This window comes from Hyperoodon ampullatus, assembly GCF_949752795.1.
Source record: "Hyperoodon ampullatus genome assembly, chromosome: 3".
In the NCBI taxonomy this organism is placed as follows: Eukaryota; Metazoa; Chordata; class Mammalia; order Artiodactyla; family Ziphiidae; genus Hyperoodon; species Hyperoodon ampullatus.
In genome coordinates, this window is record NC_136916.1 from 175,842,800 (window position 1) to 175,851,533 (window position 8,734).

Below are 8,734 nucleotides of genomic sequence, written 5' to 3' on the forward strand. Positions count from 1 at the left end.
ATTTAATACAGATGCAGAAATGAATGAAGAAAAAGAGAAACATATACCAGTGATGACAACTGGTGGCATATGAGTTATAAACAATGAATACTATGTGTCTGGAACTCCGGGGTCCAACACAAAACATAATTAATTAAATCTCTCTTTTGGAAATGATCCAGTAGACCAGCGGTCCCCAACATTTTTGGCACCAGGGAGCGGTTTCGTGGAAGACAGTTTTTCCACGGATGGCACGGAGGGAGACGGTTCACGCGGCAATGCGAACGATGGAGAGCAGCGATGGGGAGCGGCAGACGAAGCTTCGCTCGCTCGCCCGCTGCTCACTTCCTGCTGTGCAGCCCGGTTCCTAACAGGCCTTGGACCAGTACCGGTCTGCAGTCCGGGGGTTGGAGACCCCTGCTGTAGACAGATGTCAGAAATATACAAATATTGTGTTCTTATTTTGAGTTCATAGATTTAGATTTATTATTACTAATGGATTGATGGTAGAATAAAATAGAATAGATAAAGAAGAATGTTACGCATTGTCCAGCTATGAACATATGTGGTGAGGCAAGAAATATTAGTAATAAAAATTGAAGAAGACACTGCTGCCTCCTAAGAAATAGATGAATCAAGGATCTTACCTCTGTGGCTAAGAATCATGTAGCCTGATAAATAAGAGTCAGTTTTATTTACTGGATCAGTTTCAAGTTTGAGAGAGTTTCCTCTGTTAAGAGAAAAAAAAAAATCTATATCATGAAAAATATATAAATACCTAAATGACGGAGTAAATGAACAGTGGAAAGCAGGGATCAATGGAAATAAGGTCTCAATTATCTTTATCATCTGCTCTGCTCTGTAGGCCTCAGAATGGACACACCTGAAATGATTTAAGCATCTTCCATGGGTACCAGGTCTATGGTTGCACCCCTGTGTTAGGAGCATACAGACCAATGTGAGTAATAGTCAAAATTCTTGTCTTATTTTAGTGTTTTTTAAAAAAGAATATTCACTGTATCATTATGAAGTATTGATGTGAAGTATAATTGCATAAGGCTAACTATAGCCCAGTGAACAATATGGAATTGATTATATAAATATGGGGTTGATTATATTGATTAATGCATATAGGAAAATCAGAATAATAAATGAGAGAGATATATTGATGTGAGAATTATCCTATATACAGTTTAGGGCTATCAAGGCTCTTCTTGGGCTTCTGTGAATAATAGGGTTTAAAAATTATTATTAGTGAATTAATGAATTAATCAATGGGCAATGTACAAACGATTGAAGAAAAGGAGGGACAATACTGGATCGATGATGGCTATTGGTGTAGTCATGTATGTCGTGTATGATGAATATGTGTCTGGAACTCTGAGGCCTGATGCAAATGGAAACTAGTCCATTGCCCTGTGTGAAGTGATCCTATAGACAGATGCCATGAATATACAAGAATCTCATTTTTGGTTTACGTCATTCATTCTCTATTTTTATAGTCAGATCAATGAAATAATAGATAAATACATACATAAATAAAGATGAAAGTCGTTAAGTATTGTCCAATTATAAAAATATGTAGCAAGACAAGAAATACTATTAACGTATTTTGAAAATACTTCTATTTATTAGGAAACAAATCATACAAGGTGTTACCTCTGGCTATGGATTTTATAGGCAGTGTGAAGTAGTTGATAGGCAATGTCCATATACTGTGTCAGTGGCAAGATCGTTATTGTTTGTTTACTTAGGAGACATTAAGTAAACATTTTCCCAAGTTGCTCATTTCCTAAATAACTCACTAACTGAAAGGTGAAATACAAGGACCAATGTTGATTAGGTCTCAGCCTTTTAAAATCATCTCCTCTGCTCTGTACTACTCAGAATGGACCCCCTCAAGCTGGCTTAATGATTCTTCCATGATCACACGTTCTATGGTTTAGAGCATGGTGACCAATGTGAGTAATAGTCAAAGTTATTGCCTCGGTTTGGGTTGTTTGTTTAAGGGTATTCATTGTATTATTTTAAAATGTGAAATATAATCAGTGAATGCCAACCATGGCCCCCAAATGCAATTAATATGAAGCATTATGTTTATTCATCCAAATCAAAACATTGTGGTCAATTAATGGAAGAGATGGTTTGCTGAGGGAAATAATTCTACAGACAGATGTTAAGGATTAGTCCATGCTAACCTCGGACTAACAATAAGTAAAGTTAGACGTGAAAATGAAGCAATTATGATGACTAATCCGTACATTCAACACAAGGCCGATTAACAAAAGAGATCTGGACTTTTCACTCTGTAGAAAATGATTATACATACAGATGTTAGGGATATTAAAACTACTTTAGAAATTTATGAGTATATGTTTCTCATTATGAATTAATGATTTATCTCTAAACAAAATTATAATTGAATGAAAAAAAGAGGATGAATTCTGAAGTAATATTGAGGACTGGTGGCATGTGAGTCAAGGATGAGCAATGCTTACCTAGAACCCCAAAGTCCAAAGCAAAAAGAAATCTAGTCCATTCTTCTGATATAAATGAGCCTATAACGACTTGTTAAGGATATCCAAGGATCTTATTTTTGGGCTTTTGAGTTTCATAGATATTGATTGCTTATTAAAAGTTAATCAAATGTATGAATAAATGAAGAAAAAATAGGGCCAAATCTGGAATAACTGTAGAGTATGTGATAAACATCGTTACCAATCTATTTCTAAGGAACCGAAGTCTATTAAAAATATGTAGAGGATTTTATATCATGAGACCCAGAGAGAGATGTTTGTAATTGTTGATGTTTATGTTCTGGGTTATCTTTGGGTTGCAGGCAATTTTTTTAAAATTAAGAAATGGGAAAAAACAGTTTATATAATTGAACCCCCTTACTACATTAAAGAGGGCTTAACATGAACCAGTGACAAAAATGTGTCATATGACAAGTTATGATCAAGCCCTTGGCTTCAATGTTCCATTGGTAATCATTCCACAGTGTATAGTAAATCAAATCTTCATGTTGTACATTTTAATATATGCAAACTATGTTTGTCAATTACTCCTAAATAAAGTTGGGAATAAAAAGTATATAGTCCTTTGATGCTTAATGATAGTGAGGGGCTGGATGCAATTACTATTAATGAGTGTTATTGAATTGAGTTTGTATATAAGGATACTGATCTTAGTATTATAAATTAATAAATAAGCTAATACCTTAATAAGATCAAAAGGGACAAAGCACCTGGCTAGTGATGAATATGTGATATAACATGATTCATCAGTTTTACTCCTGTTGTGTCCCTCTTGAGAAAAAAGAATCTTAGCTCTGGTCAGTTTGAATAAGGGGGATTAGACAGATATACACAATAGGCATTTGTCTCTTGGTTTCTGGGAAGTTAATCATTTTGCATTTTGTTTACAACACGAATAGTTTGTCAAATTCTTTCATGCATTAAAGAATGGATGAATGAAAATTAAAGCTATTAATAAATAGCTACTGACAAATAAATTCAAAGAAGACCAAATATGGATATATGCTGAAGATAGGCAATGTGGCAAGTTTTATGAAGTCATCGAATTCAGTACAATTTTTTAAAAGTTTGAGGGTTTTACATTCACTTTCACAGCTACTAATTATTCCATATTAGGTTTACACCACAGTTTATAAACACTCCTCTGTGGAAAAGATCTAAGCTGTGAATTGAGTGAAGCAACCCACAGGAAAATGTAAGATATTTACGGTGTTTGGATGTGGAGTGGTTGGTGGGCCCATGGTGGTTCTTTCTTACATCTTTAAAGAATGCAGAAGTTAAATGAAAACGAGTCAAGAACGGATCCATGATGTGAATGGAATGCAGTCTGAATGTGTCTTGTGATTAATTTGTTTCTGCATCACTGAAGTTCATTTCAAAAGGAGATTTGATATATCTGTGGGAATAAGTGTATAGCTAGATTTCAGTAATTTTCAAGCATCTAATTCTGGGGTTTAAATGGATCATGGGGACTTATTACATTATTCTAAGGGAATAAATTAAAGAATCAATAGATGGATAGATAGATAGATGATAGGTAGATAGATAAAGAGAGTAAAGCTGGGTTAATTAAGAAAAAATGTTGCAAGAGAAATTTTTGTTCATATAATTCTGAAGCACAGCAGTGCATTAAGAAACCAGTAGATCAAGGGTTTTACCTCTCTGGGATAGGTTAATAATAGAGCAGTGTTCTTGAGTGAGAATCAGAATCATCCGAAGGGCTTGTTAAACTACAGATTGCTGGTCCCACTCTCAGCATTTCTGATTCAGTAAAATTAGTGTAGGGTCTGCTAATCTGCGTTCCTAACACGTTCCCAAGTTCTGCTAATGCTGCCTATCAGGAAACAACGTTTTGAGAATCACAGATAAAGTCAAATATATGTCATAATAGTTAGTGCTGTTGCTATGTGTCAGAGATGAGTTCCATGTTGCTTATTTTTAAAGAAATAACAAATACATTAATTAATAAACATCTAAAAGTCTAAGTAAATGAAAGGAGGAAAGCATGGTCCAATGGAGAAAATGTCTCATTCTTTTAGCATCATCTTTGTACTCTACAAAATGGGTGCACCTGAACTGATTTAAGCATTCTGAAAAGACCAAGATCTGTAAGCTGCCAGTATGTTTAGGAATGTATATTTTAAATGAGTACGTGGCTACATACATGAACAAAATCAAACAAGGATAGGCCTGTACTAAGGATGAGGAACCAAAGTTTATGATTAATTTGATCACTTGGGATAAAAACAGGTTGAGTCCATGTCGTTCATTTTATAGCTCTTTAAATTTGTTTTAGGTTTTCCCTATACATTCCTTAATTGATAACGAAGTAAGCTATTTTCATTATGAGGACGGAGCACATAGGAGATGTAAGTACTAGTCAGTATTGTAGTGCTGATGGTGGGTTCATGCTATATATAGAAACAATATACAAATTATATGAAGAAAAGGCCAACCAGGGACCAATTCTGAACTATATTTTATGATGAAAACATCTACAAACTACTGAGGTCCATTACAAAAAAATATTAAGTGTTTACATTTGTGGGAATGAGCCCATGGATAGATTTCAGTAATATTCAAGGATCGTATTCTCAGTCTTTGGTGCTTCATGGATTTTGATTTTATTAAGTGAATAAATGAAAGAATAAACAGATATGTCAGTGTATAAAGATGAAAAGGGTGAAGCATATCAAACTATGAAAATATGTGGTGAGGTATGAATTACTATTAATATAACTTAGAACCATAAGAGTTCATTAAGTGATAAATGGATCAAGCAGGTTACACTTTGGGGTAAGGATGATATAGATAGTTATATGTATTAGTCTGTCTTCTTGCTTTGAGTCAGTCATGAGTTTGAGTAGTTTGTTTACTTTAGTGAAAAAGAAGTATATCACACTATAAAATAATAAATACTTAAATATTAAGAAAATGAAATGAGAAAACCATGTATTAATGGGAAGAATGTCTCAATATTTTATTATCTGCATCGCTTATACTCAGAATGAATGAACTGAACTGATTTAAGCCTTTTGCCCTGGCTGTGAATTCTGTATTACGAGCAAAGAGACCAATGTGAGTAATGGTCAAAGCCCTTATCTTGGTGTGGGTGGCTTGTTTAAGAATATTCACTGTTTTGTTAAAAACATGTATTCAGTATAATCTAAGAAGTTAGCCATGGCCCACTATGGGTTTCATATGTCACATACGTCCCTTAATGAATAGGTGCAAACTAAGATTGATTAATGAAAGATATAGTTGCTGAGGGAAATTCTTCTATGTACAGATGTTAGGGATACTTGAAACTCTTGTTCTTGAGTTTTTGTGCTTCATGTAAATTTATTTTATTATTATTATGCAATTAAAAATTAAAAATCAATGAGTGTGCAAATGAACGAGGAGAAAGAGGGCAAATCCTGGACTGATAAGGGACCGCTGGTGGGGTATGAATCACGGGTGATGGATGGTATGTATCTGGCTCTGAGGTACTGTACAGAAAGAGATTTAGCCTATGGTCTCTGTTGGAAGTGACCCTCAAGACAGACTAGGAATGCACTGAAGTCTGTTCTTGGACTTCTGTGGTTCATGAATTTTGATGGTATTATTGCTACAAAAAATCAATAACAAAATCTATACAATTACGTAAATAAAGATGAAAGGGTGAAGTACTGTCCAGTTATATGAGACAAGAAATGCTATTAATTTAATTTGGAAATACGAGTATCCATTAAGATATAATTGGGTCAATACTATATAAAGGTTAGTTATTAAATTCTGGAAAGTATTTAATTTAATTAATTAATTTATTTATTTATTTACATCTGTATTGGAGTATAATTGCTTTACAATGGTGTGTTAGTTTCTGCTTTATAACAAAGTGAATCAGTTATACATATACATATATCCCCATATCTCTTCCCTCTTGTGTCTCCCTCCCTCCCACCCTACTTATCCCACCCCTCTAGGTGGTCGCGAAGCACCGAGCTGATCTCCCTGTGCTATGCAGCTGCTTCCCACTAGCTACCTATTTTACATTTGGTAGTGTATATATGTCCACGCCACTCTCTCATTTTGTGCCAGCTTACCCTTCCCTCTCCTTGTATCCTCAAGTCCATTCTCTAGTAGGTCTGCGCCTTTATTCCCGTCTTGCCCCTAGGTTCTTCATGACCATTTTGTTGTTTGTATTTTAGATTCCATATATATGTGTTAGCATATGGTATTTGTTTTTCTCTTTCTGACTTACTTCACTCTGTATGACAGACTCTAGGTCCATTCAACTCACTACAAATAACTCAATTTCATTTCTTTTCATGGCTGAGTAATATTCCATTGTATATATGTGCCACATCTTCTTTATCCATTCATTCAATGATGGACACTTAGGTTGCTTCCATGTCCTGGTTATTGTAAACAGAGCTGCAATGAACATTGTGGTACATGACTCTTTTTGAATTACGGTTTTCTCAGGGTATATGCCCAGTAGTGGGATTGCTGGGTCGTTTGGTAGTTCTACTTGTAGTTTTTTGAGGAACCTCCATACTGTTTTCCATAGTGGCTGTATCAATTTACATTCCCACCAACAGTGCAAGACGGTTCCCTTTTCTCCACACCCTCTCCAGCACTTATTGTTTGTAGATTTTTTGATGATGGCCATTCTGACTGGTGTGAGACTCATTGTACTTTTGATTTGCATTTCTCTAATGATTAATGATGTTGAGCATCCTTTCATGTGTCTGTTGGCAATCTGTATATCGTCTTTGGAGAAATGTCTATTTAGGTCTTCTGTCCATTTTTGGATTGGGTTGTTTGATTTTTTGATATGAACTGCATGAGCTGCTTGTAAATTTTGGAGATTAATCCTTTGTCAGTTGCTTCATCTGCAAATATTTTCTCCCATTCTGAGGGTTGTCTTTTGGTCTTGTTTATGGTTTCATTTGCTGTGCAAAAGCTTTTAAGTTTCATTAGGTCCCATTTGTTTATTTTTGTTTGTATTTCCATTTCTCTAGGAGGTGGGTCAAAAAGGATCTTGCTGTGATTTATGTCATAGAGTGTTCTGCCTGTGTTTTCCTCTAAGTGTTTTATAGTGTCTGGCCTTACATTTATGTCTTTAATCCACTTTGAGTTTATTTTTGTGTATGGTGTTCTAATTTCATTCTTTTACATGTAGTTGTCCAGTTTTCCCAGCACCACTTATTGAAGAGGCTGTCTTTTCTCCATTGTATATTCTTGCCTCCTTTATCAAAGGTAAGGTGACCATGTGTGCATGGGTTTATCTCTGTGCTACCTATCCTGTTCCACTGATTTATATTTCTGGTTTTGTGACAGTACCATACTGTCTTGATTACTGTAGCTTCGTAGTATAGTCTGAAGTCAGGAAACCTTATTACTCCAGCTCCGTTTTTCTTTCTCAAGATTACTTTGCTATTCGGGGTCTTTTGTGTTTCCATACAAATTGTGAAATTTTTTTGTTCTAGTTCTGTGAAAAATGCCAGTGGTAGTTTGATAGGGATTGCATTGAATCTGTATATTGCTTTGGGTAGTAGAGTCATTTTCACAATGTTGATTCTTCCAAACAACATGGTATATCTCTCCATCTGTTTGTATCATCTTTAATTTCTTTCATCACTGTCTTATAATTTTCTGCATACAGGTTTTTTGTCTCCTTAGGTTGGTTTATTCCTAGGTATTTTATTCTTTTTGTTGCAATGGTAAATGAGAGTGTTTCCTTAATTTCACTTTCAGATTTTTCATCATTAGTGTATAGGAATGCAAGAGATTTCTGTGCATTAATTTTGTGTCCTGCTACTTTACCAAATTCATTGATTAGCTCTAGTAGTTTTCTGGTAGCACCTTTAGGATTCTCTATGTATAGTATCATGTCATCTGCAAACAGTGACAGCTTTACTTCTTCTTTTCCAATTTGAATTCCTTTTATTTCTTTTTCTTCTCTGATTGCTGTGACTAAAACTTCCAAAACTATGTTGAATAATAGTGGTGAGAGTGGGCAACCTTGTCTTGTTCCTCACCTTAGTGGAAATGGTTTCAATTTTTCACCATTGAGGATGATGTTGTCTGTGGGTTTGTCATATATGGCCTTTATTATGTTGAGGTAAGTTCCCTCTGTGCCTACTTTCTGGAGGGTTTTTATCACAAACAGGTGTTGAATTTTGTCGAAAGATTTCTCTGCATCTATTGAGATGATCATATGGTTTTTA